This window comes from Eulemur rufifrons, chromosome 19 (genome assembly GCF_041146395.1).
Source record: "Eulemur rufifrons isolate Redbay chromosome 19, OSU_ERuf_1, whole genome shotgun sequence".
NCBI classification, from domain to species: domain Eukaryota; kingdom Metazoa; phylum Chordata; class Mammalia; order Primates; family Lemuridae; genus Eulemur; species Eulemur rufifrons.
In genome coordinates this window covers 69,332,160-69,352,154 of record NC_091001.1, presented here as the reverse complement: position 1 = coordinate 69,352,154, position 19,995 = coordinate 69,332,160, and positions in this window count along the sequence as shown.

Below are 19,995 nucleotides of genomic sequence, written 5' to 3'. Positions count from 1 at the left end.
ACAAGGCGATAGCAAAATGTTAAAAATCTGGCATGCCAGGAAGAAAAGCAAAGCAGCCATGGGAGAGCTCAAATTCAGCTTCTAGCTTAGCTCTGCTGTGTCACAGAGAGAAAGTTAGAGCTGACCCCACAAAGCCAGCCCTTGCTATGATAGGGCCGGCATTTAAGAGCCACACAGATAGCTGAAAAGTCTGAATTCAAATCAAATTCTAATCTCCCAAATGCCATAAGTCTTTTCCCTCTCCTCTTTATACCCATTTACACACAGAGAGGAAAAGAAAATGAAGAAAGAGAGAGACTTAGGCAAAGCTTGTTAGCACATAAAAATCAATGAAACTGCAAAGTCTATTCTATACAATGAAAAATTAATACAAGCTAATTAATTTTGAACTTTAATTAATTAATGTTTATAGAGCACTTTGAGATTCTTGGATGAAAGATGGCATAAATGTATTTGGGTATTGCTTTGTGATGTCATTCTAGAATGTTGAGTTCAGGGGCCATATAGTAATATTATTAACACAAAGAATAGTAACTACTCTCATTAAAAGAACTTCAGATGTACTAGGATTGTTTATAAATTTCTAAATACCAGTTTACATTCTGCAGAGTACAGTAATTTTGGAGTGGTTAGGAAGCTGAGGGCATTTTACTCTGCCCAAATGGGAGTGAACTTATGGAAATATCCAAGGCCCTTTGAAATAATGGGGATATTGTTGACAAAAGAATCATTCCAAATTAATTGCTAGCCAGTCTCATTATAAATTTCGGCATTAGCTAAACAGCATTGCTCATTTTTTATACATAATGCCGCACATTTTCCTACCTGTGTGTCTTTGCTCTGCTTTTCCCTACATTAGTAATCACCTTGATCCTGTCTGTCTCCCCTTAAGTCCTGTCCATTCATCAACATCCTTCTAAAGTGTCACCCTTCCATAAAGCATACCCCAAACCCCAGAAGTTAGAATTCCTCCATTTCTTAGAGTCCTTTCAGTCTATATTCATGCTATTCTTAAGAAATATAGTCTGTCAATCACGATGGCAATGGTTATGCAGCAGTGACTTGAAAACTTTGTGATTTAAAACAGCAATGTTTATGTTTTGCTTATAGCAGGTTATCAAGGGAGATGAAGTAATTTGCCCAAGGTAGAACCAATATGCTATTGATGCAAAATTGCCCTGATTAGTATTATAGTAGTACTTTGAAGAATATTAGGTATTGACCAAATATGAGGAATGTAACTAAAATACATTCTGCAAGTTTAATTTTTCTGAGCTTAGAACTGGTAAGTTCTTTCTTTCTCCTTGAAGGATCTCCTCCCTTCTCCCTCCTTTCTTCCCTTTTATTGTTTTTTCTATTTAATGATAGAAGCTAAAAACTAGTTTTTTCGTTCAAATAAATATAAAAACAATAAATGTAAGAATTTCTCAAATGCTGGAAAATCATGTTATTTTAATCCTTAAAATTTCACAGAAAATTACTTCTTACATTACTAAAACCTTTGTACTTAGAAAACATACGTTAAAAAGTAGACCTGTGAAACTAGCTGTCTCTTTTGGTGGATTAAAAAAGTGGTAAGTTTTGGGGGATATATTTGTTTTGTTATTTATTTACATCAGTGATTTTTAAAATATGATTACCAGTGTGACATTTGATCATTGCATATTATTATTTGAAAAAACAGCAATTCATAAAAAAAGAGATGAGTCCCGTATCCTATCCTAGAGTGTTACTGTCTTCCTGTGCCCTCACATGGCCTTTTCTCTGTAGGAGCGTTTCCTTGGTGTCCTCTTCTCTTCTTATAAGGACAGTAGTACTATTAGAGTCCCACCCTGTTGGACTTATTTAAGTTAATTACCTCTTCGAAGACCCTATCTCTAGATACAGTCATATGGATTAGGACCCACCCATGTGACCTCATTTAATTAATTATCTCTTTAAAGGCCCCATCTCCAAATGTCGTTACATTCTGAGATACAGAGGGTTAAGGCTTCAACATATGAATTTGAGGGGAACACAATTCAGTCCATAACAGCACCAATACAGATTATTCCCACAAATAATTGAATAATGTTAATATTTTATATAGTGTATCTAGCATATAATTTATTTTCTTTTTAATTTTAACAACTATCTGATTTCAGAAACTCCTTTTTATGGAATTCCTTCTCCCTCCCACCCTCCCTTCCCTCCCTCCCTCCCTCCCTTCCTTCCTTCCTTCCTTCCTCTCTCTCTCTTCCCTCCCTCCTCACTCAGTAAGATCTAAATTAAAACAACAACAAATAGGAAGTACATGGAATGGCATCTCCCATTTTACAGATATGAAGAGATTCTGAGAACCTTGCCCGAGCTGGCATGAGGAGCCTCTAGTGGGGGCTGCTGCTAAGGGTGGGGAAACTGGAAGAGGACAGCAAGCAAGCACAGTGGGGGCACATGCTGGCTTGGAGAGGGGACTCCAAACTGGAAGTACAGTTTTATTCTCAGACTACACCAGCCTCAAACATAATTACCCAACAAGTGACATTTCTGGAACCCAAATCCACACCTGTGAATCAAGGAACACCTGAGATTTCTTATAAGTGCTCTTTGCTGGTGGTCATTTTCATGTTCATCTCTTAGAGTCTGTGTCTCATATTGCCACAAAGGGCCCCCCAAAAGCTGTTCAGACCCTTTACTGACATTGCTCCCCAAGGCTATCCACAATAGCCCTGTTACTCAGGTATTAATTTTGGTGCATTCATAAACTCATGAACTGTGGGGCACTCCTCTTTTCTGCTCAAATAGGCATCACACTGGAGTGAGGGGAAACATCCTCCCCTTAACCGTACTATTACTAGATCACACACAGAGGTGCTGGAGCCTCCAGATTCTTACGGACACAATTCCTCACTTGATTGGCTCTTGACAGCCACCATCACTCAGGGTTGTAACAAAGTTCCTTGGGGTTTGGGCCCAAAGGCAAAAGATTTGTGTGACACTCATAATACTAGAATCAAAATTAATTCTATCTTCTAACCAGCTACTCTTCCTCCTCCAACTTCAGGTATTCTAGTTTCTTTCCTATGGGTAGTTTTCCTCTCCAAAGTTATGATGTTAGAGAGGCTCAGGGGTGGTTCTCATTCCCTAAATTCCCATCATCTTGATCCCAAGATGAGTTGTTGAATCTAGTTGTTATTCTCCCTGGAGGTTATTAGGGACTGTGCAAACAAAATCATTTCCATCCCTGGAAATATGTCCATATATACCTGAATTTGCAGTAAGTGTGAAGTTTAGGGCACTGTTGGAATCTTACTACAGAAAGCCATTTGATAGCTTACATCTGCCCCCAGTACAAGTACAATCAGCATAGAAAGTGGTGGCCCTTCATCAAATCCAAAGAAAATGACAAAACCACCTAAAACACTGTTAAAACCTAGGGTTTGATATATCGGGCAGTTTAGTTATCCATCTAGGGATTAATATATAGGACTTCTGAAATGTGTAACACTAAGAGTGTTTGGTGAAACATTATAAATGGGATCTCAAAGTGCTATCATAACACAGATTCCCTGCCCACATTTTAATTGGATTCAAAACTTCACTCAATTACTTGTTATCCTATGTGATTTAGACTGAAGCTCCCACCACCCATAAACTTGCTCTCCAAATACTCCAATCACTATCTTCTGTTCATGTCTCTGGTACATCCTCCAGAGAAAACCCGGGCACTAGCTCAGTGCCTGGTTCATAGTAGGTGCTCAATTATATTTGTGAAATAAATAAACATGAAAGCAAGAGAAAAGTGAGGTCCAAAATATAAGACGTTTTCATCTTGAAATACAATCAATGGGAAGATGTTATACTTACCAGCTAACAGTGTAAAGTAAATGGGATTTTCTATCTTCCCAACTCTCAGTAGAGTTAAAAGGCATCTTAGTTTGCAATTGTATCTTCAGTTAGAGGTTATGAATTGAGGTGGACTGGACTCCCCTAAAAGTCACATCCTTCACCTTGTTCTAAGGCACATCTGAGCTGCTGTGGGTGGGGCCGGAGCCTGGAGGAGCAGGCACGGCTTGGGGGGTACGATGCGGAGGCGGGTTTCCACCACCTTTCCCTCTCCACCTTGAGCCCTGGAGAGAGGGTTGTCTGCATAGGTGTCATGAACCCTTTGATTCACAGCTTTCTCATCTGGCTGCACAATGCTTTGGTGCCTTAATAAGATTCAGCTGAAAAGAGACTTTCTTCTTTTTCACAAATTGAAAGGGAAAATCTGTTTGGACATTTTTAAGGGAAATGGGGGAAAAAAACTTCTGCGTTTTCTTGCATTTTTTTTTTCTCTTAAAGTTGCTTCTGTCTCTTAGCGGCTCTCCACCTTTGTGTTTATGGCAACTAATTGGATCTTGGGAGGTCAGGGAGATTAAACAAAATAAATAATGAGAAGATATTTACATTTTGGATTCATGGGCTTGAAGTCTAAATAGGACCCCACCCAAGTGACAATTATTAGCATGACATTTTTGTTTAATTAGTATTATAGGTATAAGTTAACAGTATGTTTTTTGCTGTTAGAGAAATTTCACCAAATGTTCATGAGTTTTTAAACTTTACTTTTTATTGAGTATAATTTACATGTAATAAAAGGCAAAGATCTAAACTCTTCAAATCTATGAATTTGACAACTTTATAAATACATAAAACCATCAACCAAAATAAGATATAGAACCTACCCATCACCACAAAATGGGTCCTTCCTGTCCCTTCCTAGTCAATTTCTCCCATTCCTAAGGTGGGCTTTCTTATTTCTGTCATCTTAAATTAGTTTTACCTGTTCCTAATCTCATTAATACACAATATATATTCTTACATATTTGGCTTCCTTTGTTCTATATGTTTTAGAAATTCATCCATTTGTTGTATCGATAGCATGTTCATTTCTATTGCTAAGTAGTCTTCTATTGCAGGGATGCACCATGACTTATTCTCCTATTGGTGGGGTGGGTTGTTCAGGTTTTGTAGTCATAAGTGAGGCTGATGTGAATGTTCCTGCACAAGCCTTTCTTGTGAACACATGTCTATATGGGCAAATACCTAAGCATGAAATTGGTGGGTTATCAGGAATGCATATTATTAACTTAAAAAAAAAAAAAACTCTACCAAACAATTTTTCAAAGCGGTTTAACCGTTTTATGCTTCTATCAGCAATGTATGAGCATTCCAGTGGCTCCACATTCTTGCCAACTTTTGGCATGACCATTATTTCTTACTATAAAAAATCCATTGCAAGAGATGTAAAATTGTATGTTACTGCAGTGTTAATTTAAATTTAATTTATATTTCTCTCATGACTAACGATATTGAGTAACTTTTTATTTATTGACCACTTGCATATCTTCTTTTGTAAAGTGTCTATTCAAATTGTTTGCCCTTTTTAAACTAGGTGATTTGTCTTTTTATTGTTTAATTTTTAGAATTTTTGTGTATTCTGAATGAGGCCCTCATTGAGATATACATTTGGGGATATTGTTCCAAGTTTGTGGCTTGTGTTTTCTTTTCTTAGTTGTCTATGTATTGATTGAGAGAAAGGTTTTAATAAAGTCCACTTTATAACTTCTTTCCTTCTATGGCTATTGTTTTTTGTCGCATGTTGAAATATTTTTTGTCTGACCCAAGGTCATAAATATATTCTCCTGTTGGCTTTTTGAGGCTTTATAGTCTTAGCTTTTATCTTTAGAACCACAACTTACCTCAATTTAATTTTTGTGGAGGGGTGATACAAGGGTCTAGGTTCTATTTGTATCCATATAGACATTCAGTTGTTCCAGCACATTTCTTGTGATAGCTTTTTTCTCATACTTAAGAATTTTATCTTGAGACAATTATAGATTCACATAATAGTAGATTCACATATGAAATAATATAGAGAGAACCCATGTATCTTTTGCCACACTTCCCCCAATGGTAATGTCTTGCAAAGCTGTAATACAATATCACTACGAGGATATATTGACACTGGCTTAGTCAAGAGTCAGAACATTTCTATTGCCACAGCGTACCTGATGTCCTTTTAAAGACACATTCAACTCCACCCAACACCCTGAATCTCTGACAACCACTAATTCGTTCCCTCTTCCTATAACTGTGCTATTTTGAGAATGACATATAAATGCAGTCACACAGTATGCAATCTGTGACCGTTGGCTTTTTCCCCTCACTGTAAATCTCTGCAGATTCATTCAGGTTGTCAGGTGTATGGATACTTTGATTCTTTTTCTTGCTGAGTGCTATTCCACAGTGTGGACATACCATAGTTTGAATTAATCATTCACCTATTGAAGAATCTCTAGGTTGTTTCCAGTTTAGGGCTATCGTGAATAAAACTGGTATAACATTTGTGTACAGGTTTTTGTTTTCATTTCTCTGGGTGAAATGACAAGGAGTCCAATTGCTCAATTGTTAAGTAGTTGCATGCTCAGATTTTCAAATAAGTGCCAAATTGCTTCCCAGAGTGGCTATACCATTTTATATTCCCACCAGCAATGCACAAGTGATCCAGTTGATCTCATCCTCTCCAGCACTTGATGTTATCACTATTTTTTTATTTTAGCCATTTGATAGGTATATAGTGATGCTTCATTGTAATTTTAGATTATATTTACATAATGGCCAATGATGTCATTGAACAACTTTTCATGTGCTTGTCTGCCATCTCTACATCTTCTGTGAAATGTCTTTTCATGTCCTTTGTCAATTTTCTGATTGGATTATTTATTTTACTGTTGATTTTTTAGAGTTGTTCATATATTCTAGCAACCAGCCCTTTGTTGCATATGTGCTCTAAAAATATTTTCTGCCAGTATGTACCTATTATTTTCATTCTCTTAACATGCTCTTTTCCAGAGCAAAGGTTTTTAATTTTAATGTAGTCTAGTGTGTAAGTTTTTCCTTCTGTGGATTGTACTTTTGATGCCAAATATGATTTTTTTTTTTTTTGCCTCACCTCAGATCCCAAGGGTTTTCTACCATTTTTAAAATGTTTTATACTTTTACATTTTTAGTTTAAGTCCTTGATATATTTTGAGTTATTTTTTGCATCATATGTGAGAATTAGACCAAGATTTATTTTCTTTTTTTGCCTATGGATGCCCAATTTCTTCAACACCACTTGTTGAAAGGATTATCTTTCCTACCTTAAATTGCTTTTGCACCTTTATCAAAAGTCAATTGGGAGTTGAAGTCAGTGGAAATGGTGGAATAAGAATCTCCAAAAACCCTCTCCTTTATAAAAGCAATGCTAACACTGGCAAAATAAATAAATAAATAAATAAAGGTCAAAATCAACCTTTGCAGTACTCTAGAAATTAACCAAGAGCTTGCAACAATTCCTGGGCATTATTTCAAGAAAAGTGACTGAATCTTGGTAAGAACAGCAAATTTTGTTGTGTTTTTATTTGACTGACTTCTATACTCCTCTCTTGAGCTCTGCTGTAGCTTGAAAACCAAATGCTCACAATTACAGTGAAACCACCACCCCTGAAGCTACTGGCGGGTAAAGAAGAGAATGGGAGCTCTTCCAAAGGCTTGTTTCCAACTTGTACTGTTTGAGAAGCAACAATTCTTCTGGTATAAAATGTGGTGACAGCAAAGTTGTGACTTTAGTTCCCAAGGACCTGCTCTCTGTTAGTCCCTGGGGGTGCATAAATGAGAAGATTCCAACTATGTTGGCTCAAGCAGTATGCTGCCTTTGGGTTCAGGGAGAGATGGACATATTTAAAATCATAGTGTTCAGTCTCAGCTCTCTTTTCTTTACATTTTTTATATTTTTCCAAGGCAGTCTTGCCTATCTTATGATTTCAACTTCCATCTATATTTTAAGGATTACAAAATCTTTAAGCCTTGATAACATTTTTCTCTTGAAACTCCAGCTCTATATATCTAACTGAATAGTAGGATGGTTGTCCCCACAGACAACTCAATGTGTCCAAAGTTTATATTTTTTTCCCTCCAAATGTGCTCTCCTTCTGTAGGCCCTATCTTGATTCATGATGTCCTCTAAGTAAGCTTTCTAAACTGATTCAGGTAACCTAATTGGACTCCTCAAAAATTCTCCCACAATGTCCACAGTGTACAAATTGCATTTCTGCCTGAGTCTTTGTACATGCTAATCCTTCAAACTAGAGTGCCTCTTCTGTAGATGGCTACATGTCTTGCTCTTTCACTTCCTTTGGGCCTTTCTTTTTTTAATTTTGTCTCATTAGGAGGTGGCTTCTCTAACTACCTGAATAAAATAATAAAATAGCATCCATTCTTCTCTCTCTGTCCTCCTCATCTTTCACGGCATTTAACATTCACATTGTGTGTGTGTGTATGTGTGTATTCTTTTTGTTTTAATTTCCTCTCCCTCTGATTAAATACAGGCTAGATAGAGCAAGTCTATCTTGTTCACTACTATATCTCCAGTGCCTAGGAAGTTCTTGTCACACAGTAGCCCTGGATTAACATTCTTGAATAAGTGAATGAAAGGAGGCAGATGCATGTGCTGCCCCAGCCTAGATTGTTTCTTTTCTTTTTTATTAAATAGAAATACAAAACCTTTCCTAGAAGTCCCTGGAAAACTTCCATTTTTGTCTCTTAAGCCAAAAGTGAGTTCCATGGCATCCTACAATAAGGGGGCTAAGAAAATAAGCTTTGGGCTTTTCTCCTCCCTGGTTAAATGAGGCAAGGGAGGAGGGGTGGGAACAGGTTTGGGACACTCAACATTTCCCTCCTGGTTTACATCTGGCTGAGTCCTGACATTTATGCTTTATCTTACAATTCAACCATCACTGCTTGAGAGTCTCTCCCCTGAGCACCTCATTTCCTATGTCCACTTTATGTTCTTTTGTTAAAAAAAAAAGTTCATAGAACTATTTTTCAGTGAGGCTTGTATCAGTCATTTCTGTTCCCTCTTCCTGAAAGTATCTTTTGCAGATTTTCATCTGGCTGACTTCTCAGCCTTCCTTTGCTATCTCTGTAAAATAGTACCACCTCCCAGCCCTATAATTCTTGATCCTATTCACTGATTTGTTTCCTTTATAGCACTTGTTGATATCTGAAATTATTTATTTATGAGTTTATTTTCCATTTTCCACAGTAGAGTGTAATATTGACAGGATAGAGTTTTTTTCTGCTTTGAGCCTCAGGATCTAAAATAGTACATGGCCTTCAATAAACTAAGGCTTCTTCTAGTCCCCAAAAGTCAAATTTTGAAAATATGTTAGTAAATAAAACAATAGCAAAATGTACGCTATTTTGAGTCTTTTTACCTCCCTCCAAATAAGTGTTTGAGTAACACAAGTTCAAAGGCTTATGTGACCTAAAGTGTGATTATGAGTGTTCAGAGACAGAAAACAAAATTTAGTGCTATGGTATTCAACTCTGAAAATTGCCCAGGGGAGTCAGAAAACTGGATTCAACATTTATCTCAATTTGAAAATATCTTGATTCATAAAGGTATAAAATTCTATATTCAGATATTCAGGAAACCTTGGATAAATAATTTATACAATTCTTGACATATAAAGCCTCAGGTTTAATGGTGCTATACTGTCTAATTGAGTAAATTGACAATCAGATTGTCTAACTAATCAGAATTGAGGTCATTCTGAGACCATGGTCATTTGTTATTTTCCCTGGAGTTACTTTTTTATTTCTTTCCCTAAATATGAAAACAAAAAAATTAGTTTCCAAAAAAATCTAATTATGAAGTCACATCATAATTGAGGATAATACTTATCCAGTTTGAACAGTGAGCTGGGAGCTTGGCAGCTAAAAGTGCCCAGCAACTCCAAGATTCTCAATCTCTCTCCACCTCAATTTATCAAGATTCCAATAAGGGATGATATAGGAGCTTAATCAAGAGGGAAAATGAGAGCGATATTGCCAAAATGCAGCACCAATAGTAGATATCAGGCTGAGTGGCTAAGACTCACTGCCATTAGAGCATCTCCTCACCTCTAACTCCAGGTACTTGGTCCAGAGAGCACCTAATGACCCCTAGGGACTTTGTAACTGTCAATGGCTCAGATATGGCAGGTCCAAATGATGCCTTTGTACTCAGCAGCTTCATTATCACAAGCACCAGGACGTTTTATCAGATGTATGCTCTCTGAACTCCAATTTCCCATTTCAGAAATGTAGCTGTCAAGGGTGGCCCCTCTCCCACAGTTACCCCATAATATAGAATTCCCACAATAGCTATGGAAACCCAGGTTTTCACCTGAAAACATCAGGCATCCATTAGGATTTCAGGACTTTCTGCTGAATTTACTCCAGGACTCTCTTAGAAGTATCAAAGTTTAAGAGCAAAGAAGGAAGCTTAGAAAATAATTTATATAAGTGTTTTCCTGCATAAAGAATAAGGACAAGGAGGAGGGGGAGGAGGAGAAAGAACTCACTTTGAAAGAGATTCAGGACTAGAAGGGCCACCTGTATCTGAGGGTTATTACCTTCTCTCTATCCTCCAGGACCAATAGGACTAAAGCCTAATTTGAATGTCTCCTCCTTCTAGCTATCTTGCCTCCCTCCAAACTTAGTAAATGTTTGTGTGGACCCTTAAACTGCTTATTACTATTATCAAAATTTTCTATTAATTTACACTCATGCTTTCTGTCTTGTCTCTATAACTAGAAAAAATTGTACCATCTTTTCTCCCAAAAGCATGTGACATGGTTCTAGGACCCCAGAATGTTCTCCATGAAGATTTTCCCATCCATTGTTGAATTGATTGATGGATTGTCTTTTGCATTCTGCATTAGTCTCTCTTATAGCATGTGAAGTTGCCTTTGCTTTTCCATGTCCTACTGCTGCAATGCCTGCCCCCACCTCCCACGGCATCTCAGTAGAAAAATGCCACGCCTAGATAGGTTCCCATGTCTCAATTTCAGACACCTCAGGAAAGGACAGCCAAGATAAAAATGTTAGTTTTTGACTTGTCTCTGCATGGTGTTGATATATTGGAATCAATATACATTCTCTAGAGACCTTTACCCAATGAATCAAAAGATCTGAAATTCCCTCATCAGAGCACCTCTAATCCCTTTCCATCACTTAGCTTCAGTGCCAAAGCTGTGAGGAAGAATTAAATTATCCCTTCTCCATACACCTTTAATACTTTTGGGGGGCATTTCAGTGTTCTGGGGAGACTCATTTCAGAAAGACTTCTATAGATAGGTGGATTGTTTTTCTGTTGTCACCATCAGCAATAAAAGAATCAACTTCATTTTTCAAACAGATGCTCTGGTTTTGATATTTTGAGTCAAGGAAGGAAAAGAAAGACTTGGGGAAAAAAAACTCGAAAAGGTATTTATGCTTTTTACCAAGGTCTGGGCTTTGTAAAGTCTAACACTTGGCTTGGTTCATAGCAGCTTCTCAATAAACGTTGTTGACTGAAGTAAATTTTCATAACATCTATTTTTGGTGAAAGTGTCTTAGTACTTTTTAAGAGCAAAGATTTATGATTGCCTATATTGTTGTTTGCTTTCTTGACCAGTCCGTTGTTCAAACATATTATCCATGATGTCCTTCCAATATTGTGACACAGGCAGCCTTGAGGGTACATTTTTATGTGTACCAAAATTTCCAGTTTCTATCCCTAATCCTGTATATTTCTATACTCAGCTTACATAATTGCCCATGAATGATATGTCAAGCTAATCATTAGCTCACATAATCAAAGATCATGTGGACATCCAATTCTTATCCTACTAAAGTCAATGAAGCAAAGGTCAGGTGAGAATGGCTTCAAAGGCCATGCTAGGGATTAACTCTCACTCCCGGAGTTGTAGAAGGACACAAAGGTACACATCTGACCCATCTTTCTCCCCTAAGAGTTCTGCCTGTGAATATGACATGATCAGGCTCTTCCAGATTGGCTTATGGTGACTTCCAGGTCTTGGCAAAAAGAGCTGAGAAAGCCAGTCTACAATATTTACCACAACTATAATTTTTAGCATTTTTAGTGGTCCATTCTCCATCTGCCCAATTTCTTCATCATCCTAAGCTTGCCAACCCCTAGATATCTACCCTTCTCTCTCTAAGATCACCTCACAGAATGGTGTCAATTGTGAGATTCAAGACTCTCAATTCTCTCAATTCTAAGCATCCCATTCACATTCACTCTTCTCAGTGCTCAAAAGGAGTGTATGATAGATGTAAATTTTGGTGTTGTCTCCCCCACCATGTATATGGAAAAAAAAAAAGTTGCTCAATGCTAAGATCAGATGACTTCAACTAGACATAGAAAAATCATGAAGTTGATGACACTTCTCTAAAATACCCCATCCCCATGTTCCTTCCCTGCTTCCTTTATTTCTATATCTTCTGCTTCAGAAGTGGCCACAAAATGCTGAGGACCTAGCCCTGCCTGTTTCCACAGACACAATCTATTCATATAATGCCCATTATTATGTTAGTTACTATGTTACCTACTTCTAAGCTGCTTTCATTTTGAAAACACAACATAAATCTGACCTCTCCAAATTGTCTCTGAGAAAAAGAATTGAGAGGAAAAAAATCTCCTCTCTTGGGTTTTCTTACACTTTTCCTTTCCCCTCTAGGGTTTTGTCACACTTATTCCTAATGGTCTCCGCTCTCCTCCCTCACTGGAGTTCTTTGCTGCCCTTTCTCCCTGACCCGACCGTAGACAAAGATTTTGGATAGTCTTAGCACAACAGAGGCAGCCTCAGGCTCTCAACAAAACTTTACCAAAATGTAAAATAAAAAAAATAAAAGAAAATGATGACAGAAAATATAGCCAACTTAAAATATAGTCGTATTTTCAACACGTAATTTGTTGATTTTGAGCATTCCAATAAAAGGAAAGCAAGATCTTACTTCCTGAGTACAAGAAAGGGCTCCTCCTAGCCAAGAACATGCTAGTCTGGGAATTGTTGGGGTGACTCCAAAGGTAGCATTTTCTTCTCCCAGCCTCCTGGGCTATTGCTTGTAAGCTTTGTTTTATTTCCTCATCTTTAAGGTTGAGCCATTTAAACCCTTCAAAATGGAACACTGTCCTGGTTCAACCCTCCTGACCAGAAAGTTACAGACTCCATTTCCAGTTCCCAGTGGGAGGAAAATCACCTTCGAAATGTAGGACAGTCATGATTGACCATATAGACACATAGAATAACACACTGCCTCAATTTCTAGTTATGTTATGCGTTAGCTGTGTGAACTTGGACATATTACTTTGTGTGCCTCAATTTCCTTATTTATAAAGTGGGAAAAATATAGTCCTTAATTCACAGCAGTTTTTGTTTGCTTGTTTTCAGGATTAAATAGTATTTCACAGAGTTGTTTTAAGCACCAGATGTATGGAAAATTCCTGGCATTTGCTGTTAATAAATAGTAGTAATTTTGGGTGATTAGAGGTTATTAGTTTTTTGACACATTCTCAAAGGATTTTTATTTCACATTGGTATCCCGACTACCATAAGGCTAACCCAATTTGCTATTCGTGTTTGTGGTGGCTGCTTCCTCCCTCTATGTGCATAAAGTCAGGGCCGAATGTGAACAGCTTTCTCTCCACCCATAAAATTCAGGAGATAAGAACCTATTATAACCTATCTGACAAATTCCATATTTTTAAAACAACCCTCTTGCTTTATTTTGTATAAGCAAAATGTGTATTCATTTGTTATGTCAACATCGAGTAATTAAAATTGTTAAAGCTGGCATTACCAAGTTCTCACCCTTGCCTCCAGTTTAATGCCTCCTGAGAAGCTTTGGAAGATTTGTAAAATAAATGATGTAAAACATGGGATGTTTTGGATATGACAAATCTCATTTATTTTCATTGTCATCATTCACCCTGGTATATAATACCTGTTTCGTGCAGACTGAAATATTGCAGATGTTTTCAAAACAATATTGGGCTATGGAGAGGCCTTCTAAATTTCTCATCTGGTCAGCTTTAGTTTAAATTCTCATCCACGAAGCTTCTGCATGTGCGTGCTTTAAAAGCTTGAGCTGCTTGTGCCCTCATTCTTGGAGCCAGTTGCACACCCAATATCCAGCCACCCAGACCTTGAAAAGAGTTCCTGGCCTTCCACGAGGCATGTAGAATTGCAGAACAAGGAGGCAAAAGATAAAACTAGTTATAACTAGTCATTAGTTTTTGGTACATCAGATAATTTGTGCAATGGCTTCGGGGCTTTAATTGAATCACTTTTCCCACCTTGTCTTAATTTTAATTATGCAGCAATCATTTTTACCAACTTGTGCAAAGGAACCATATGAAAATGTGACATATGACAATATACATTTACCTAGGCTCCAGGACTACAGTGACCTACAGGCAATTAGCTACTGCCTCTAGCACTGAAACGACCAATTAAAGAGTTAACGAAATGCCCTCCAAATCACCTACATGTTCAGGTTTTCTGGACTGCCAGGAACATTGCACTTCAACTGATGTAATTTTTGACTGACTGATTTAGTAAGTCTACATCTGCTAAAATTCCACACTCATGCCTGTGAAACTGAGGAGTCAGGTTTTATGAGGTGCTTTCACTGTCATTAAGGACGATCCCACCTTAGCCCTTCTCCTAACAAGACAATCTTGCAGCCGTCATTAGGAGATGTGATCCTAGCTTGTCATCATGGAAAAAAATGGCTTGCTAGGTCAATGAGGATGGTACTGAGTTCATCTTGGGGATGTAAGACATTCATTCTAGTGACTATAAGCCAGAAACTAAATATAAAGAAGAAAGAAAGTAAGGAAGGAAGGAAAGAAGGAAGGAAAGAAGGAAAGAAGAAAGAGGGATGAAGGGAGGGAAGGGGGAAGGAAAGAAGGAAGGATGGAAACTGCATTTTAAAACACTTTTAAATTTTTCATAACAGCTATACTATAATTCAGATATGGAATAATCTAAGCAAAAAGAGAAGCAACAACCATCATCATTTTTTTATTTCAGCTTATTATGGGGGTACAAAATTTCAGGTTATGTATATTGCCCATGCCCCCCCCATCCCCCTGAGTCAGAGCTTCAAGCATGTCCATGCCCCAGACAATGCGCATGGCACTCATCATGTAGGTATACACCCATCCCCCCCCACCCCAATTATTGCAGGCTTTCCTTGAGATATTATCTCTCCCAATTCAGAATATATACTAAGAGTTTGGTAGGTTGGGTACCCCTGGATGTAGACCCTGAGGTAAGGATTTATTCAGTAAGTGGTCCCACAAAGAAAGGCCCAGGGCTGGAGTGAGAAAGCAGACAAGAAAGGGAAGGAAGCCAACACAGGGTTTGTTACTGAGCAGACTACTGCTGTGGTCAACTGCAGCCCAAGTCTGCTGGGAACCACTGAATGCCAGGGTCGAACATGCGGAGATATCTCACATGAGTGACAAAAAGTCTGCCTTATTTATCAATCATCGGCCAAGAACTCACTCAGATTCTGCTCTAGCCTTCCCCCTGTGAAGCCCGGGCATGCTCCAACAGCCAGAGAAAGCCCCAGGCAGAGTTGAGGTGCTTACAGTAGAAAGTCTCTAACATGCATGGGATGGCGAGTATTGAGATGATCTTGGTAGGACATCAAAAGTGTTTGCTATAAGAATTGACCCCAGATTAAGTATGTTTGAGCAATATCAAATTTAGTGGTGGGTCTTGTAGTGACCCAGTCCTCGTGGCTGATTCATTACACCTTGGATATAAAAGTGATCTGTTTGCTTGTTGTAATCCAACTTAGTCCCTAAGATATGCCTTGGTGTAGAACACTTCAGAGCATCATCCTTCTCCTTCAGGATGTCATAAGATGGAGGGACAAGTGAGGATCGAGGAGCAACTTATGATCTATAGAAGAGCTCATTAATTATCTAAAAATCACAGGTTTTATTTGGTCAGGCACCTGACTGAACTAAATATACAGAAAATGTTAGCCAAATTCAAACAAATTGGAATACAAGGCCAAATAATTAAATTATTATGTTATGAGGAACAAAGACTATAACAGAAAAATTGAGTGTTATAGAAATCTTGCCCAAGTTACCATCAGTCATCAGAGTTCTCCTCTAAACTACTTTAGCTGTGACCTAGACGTGCACATAGAAACACCAGAAGGATAAAGATACAAAGTGAGAGACACATAGGCTATGTTGGATTTGGGCTCTCAGATAAAAACCCAAATCACACAACCTAAAAGGGGCTCTCAACTTCTGTTGTTGTTCTTACCTGAAAAGTCATTTCTAAAAGGATGTCCAGATACCACAGAAAAAAGAAAATCCTTTTCCAGGTGCCTTCTCCTTCCTGATTTCCTAGCAGAAATTCCAAGAAACTATCAATCAGTCAGTCAATATATATGCAATGCTTGTATCAAGTCAAGAAATATCCACTAGGAACCTACCAGCATGCAAGCACTGGGCTCATGTCTAAGGCTCAGAGAGACCAAACTATATGGCTCTGCCATTTTACACCTAGAGATGGGCTGATGGATGTATTGATTGATTAAATGATTGAACTAGTGAATGAGTGAACTCCTCCAGTCCAACCTTTCTGTAGACAGTAACCTTGTCTACTTTATTCTATAAACCCACATCACCTCTGATACTTCAAGCAAGTTGTAGATACTCCATAAATGATTGCTGATGGTATAAAATAAAAACAGTGCAAAGATTTGTTCAGTGTAAATTGCCATTGTAAGATCTACAGTTCTCGAAGTGCTGCAACAGTTTTCCCAGGTAAGGACTAACAGAACACACAGAAGAGCAAAACTCTTTACAAATCCAAAGCAACACTCTTTGGCTGGGGTCTACAAACCTGGCTTCAAATGGTTAGGGATTTCTATCTCCTCATAAAAGGTTTTCTAGATTAAGGAACAAATGATTTTTCTCTCACTTGTTTCTTTCCTTTTGTGCTAGATAAGCCTCCACTCACAAGATGAAGTTTTGTCTCCTTTCTACCGGTCATCTTCACATTTATCTGCATATTTAAACATTCCATTTATTATATGTTTGCTAATAAAACCTTCCCACTGCACTTCTGCTGCCTTTCCACATTCTCTTGAGAGTGTTAACTCATACCCAAATTAGTGCAGCCAATATATAGGCCCAAATTATGCAGGCCATATATATTAGGCATTTTATTGATCACTTGTTTTCAGTCTGAAAGTTTGAAAAAACTTCTTAGAATTTTAGTACATGCTTTGGGCTCGAACAAATATAAATAATTTTACTAATAGGTTAATTCCTTTATAGTTAACTTTATCATCTCTTTTGTTTTATTTATTAGCCATTGCTGTTGTTTCTGATTGAAAGCTCCCAGAAGGCAGCAATTGTGAACACAATCTTAATTACCCCTAAACAGAGTAACGATTCGTTACTGTGTCTCAGGGTTAGAAGTCTTTGAAGTCATGCTGTCTGCTGCTCCTATCCTGTCTATAAAATTGCTGTTTCTCCTTTCTAATCATCAATGTGAATAAATTGATTTAAGAAAGTATAAAACCTGGCATTACATAGTCAGCGTATAAACTCAAAATACTAATTTTTAGAAAATAAGTAATCTATTGAATTAACACCTATTTATGCAAATTCTGACTGCAATCAGAAAGTCTCTTAAGAAAAGACTTTAGAAAAGTATGATTAAATGACACTGAAGGGTAAAGAGAAAGCCAGGAGGGAAGTACAGTTGGAGAATCTGTATCAGTTATCTCTCATCACAATAGTGCAGCATAACAAACAACCACAGCCCAGTGGCGTACAACAGTAGACCTTTATTTTTGCTTTAAGTCCATGTCTTGGTTAGGTAGCTCTGCCTTTCTGACCCTGGCTTGCTCATGCCCCTGTAGCCGGCTGCTATGTCAGCTGAGGGTTTGGCTGCTTTGGCAGAGACTCAGTTGGGATGACCTGGCTCTAATCCATGTGGTCTCTCTTTTTCCAGCAAATGAGCCAGAGAATATTCTCACAGCAGAAGCAGGAGTCCCAGAGAGAACAAAAGAACACAATATCTCGGAAGGCCTATGCTCAGAACAGGCACACCATTCCTTCATTTATTCCACATTTTACTGGTCCAAAGCAGTCATAAGACCAACCTAAATTCAAGGGGTGAAGTAACAGATCCTGTCTCCTGCTGAGAGGAGGTGCAAAGTCCCATTGCAGAGGAAATCTATAGACCAAGACTGTTTACCAGAACCATCAATGGACTCTACCATTCATAAAACAATTCAGGTAGGTAAAAAGACAGTTACAAAAAAGAAAAAAAAAAAAACCCAACCAATTCTTTTAATTAATTGAAAACTAATGGAGGAGAGAGAAGTAACAATCATTTATTCATTTATTCAATAAATATTTGATGGTTGTCTATACTTCCAGCTTCATATTCAGTACATATATGATTAAAATATAATCTTTGTTCTCAAATAGTTCCCAATCTCGTGAGTTTGCATGGAGCAAGCATCATTCGGGTGGTGTTTTGCACATTGAGATAGATGTTCAATGAATATTTGTTGGTCAATGATAGCATAAATGATAAAGCACAAAGTTCTCAGAAAACATTCTCTTAGACTCTGTAAGACTGTCTTTGGGTGACAAGCCTTTGGTGTTTACAATATGCTAGAAAATGAAGAAAATTTAAATGTCCAAGACAGATTGATGTCCCTGTATAACTTTCCTTTTTCCTCTAAGTGGGGCAAGGGATGCACCTCAGCAGGCAGAGTCGAAGCACCAGTAATGCATCTTCCTAATCATAAGGCAGCAACTACCAGTATGATACAGGAGCTTCTCCAAAATAAGGGACCCAACAGCCCAGAGCAGAGCAGGAGCCCCAAGTCAGGCAGTGTTCTCGGGTCCTTTAATTTCCAGGTCATAATTCAACATAATTCACATCCTAACTGTGAATTATGTTCTCCCTTCAGTAAGTCATCAAGGACAAGAATGAGGAGTAAGAAAGAAACTGACAACACAAAATTATCCATATCTTGATGTGTATGTACACACACATACACATACCACATCATACAATCACGCACACACACATTACACACACGTGCGTCAAACCAATCGACAGTGAAAATTCTCTGGCCTTGGCTTTGTTCTCGGAGACATCTTTCTCAGCCCTCTCTGTGGAGGCCACGAGAGCTGTGTGAAGGGGGAACGCCTGTGAGCTTGAGCCAAGGGCTCCCTTGATTTGAAAAGTGAATTTCAAGATGAAAATAATCAGGGAGAACCAAAGCCACACGGTTGTTTATGTGCGTGTGTGATTGTGTGGACGTGAATGCATGTGATTATGCCTCAGTGTCTGTGTGTGATAGGGCATTAACACCAACTCACATAAGCTGCTCTGCTTTATGAGTTGGTATTATTTTTTTTTAAGAAAATCAAGCCATATTTTTTTTTTCCTTCTCGTTCTCAAAGACGAAGCAGTTTACAGATGCTGAATCCTTTTTTAGGAATAATTCTCAATGCATCATTCAAATATCCTTTGAGCAGAGCACACGATATGCACATCATGAATACATATAATCACCGCTCAGTCCTTTGTGAAGATTTTGAAAATAGCATCTGAAAGAGCCGATCGTGGGTCTCCATCTGAGGATGTGCATTTGGTGAGTGAGGGAGTGTGGCTGAGCTGATTCTGGCCACTTAAACTTTCTCTTTAATAGGCCTCATTCCATCTCCTGTGGTTTGAAACGCTGAATATTTCAGTGGCTCCAGTAGTTAAAAAGTAAATCACAATTTCTGGACTCCTGTAAGAACTGTATGGTTAAGTCTGTCCAGTGCCAAAGGTACTTTTGGAATTTCAACACAAGGCCTACAAATAGATATTTTTTTAAAAGATTGTCACCTTCAAACTAGCTAATTTCATTTTCTTCTAGGCTTGCTCCGGGCTGATGTGATCAAATTTCCAGAGCCTGATGTTGCAAACTATATTGCTACTATTTATCTGCTAGAAACATTTGCAAATGCTCAAAGTGCAGTTCAACAACAGCAATCCAGACAGCGGCGCCTTTCTTGCTATCACTGTGACTCATTGCTAACAATGTCAT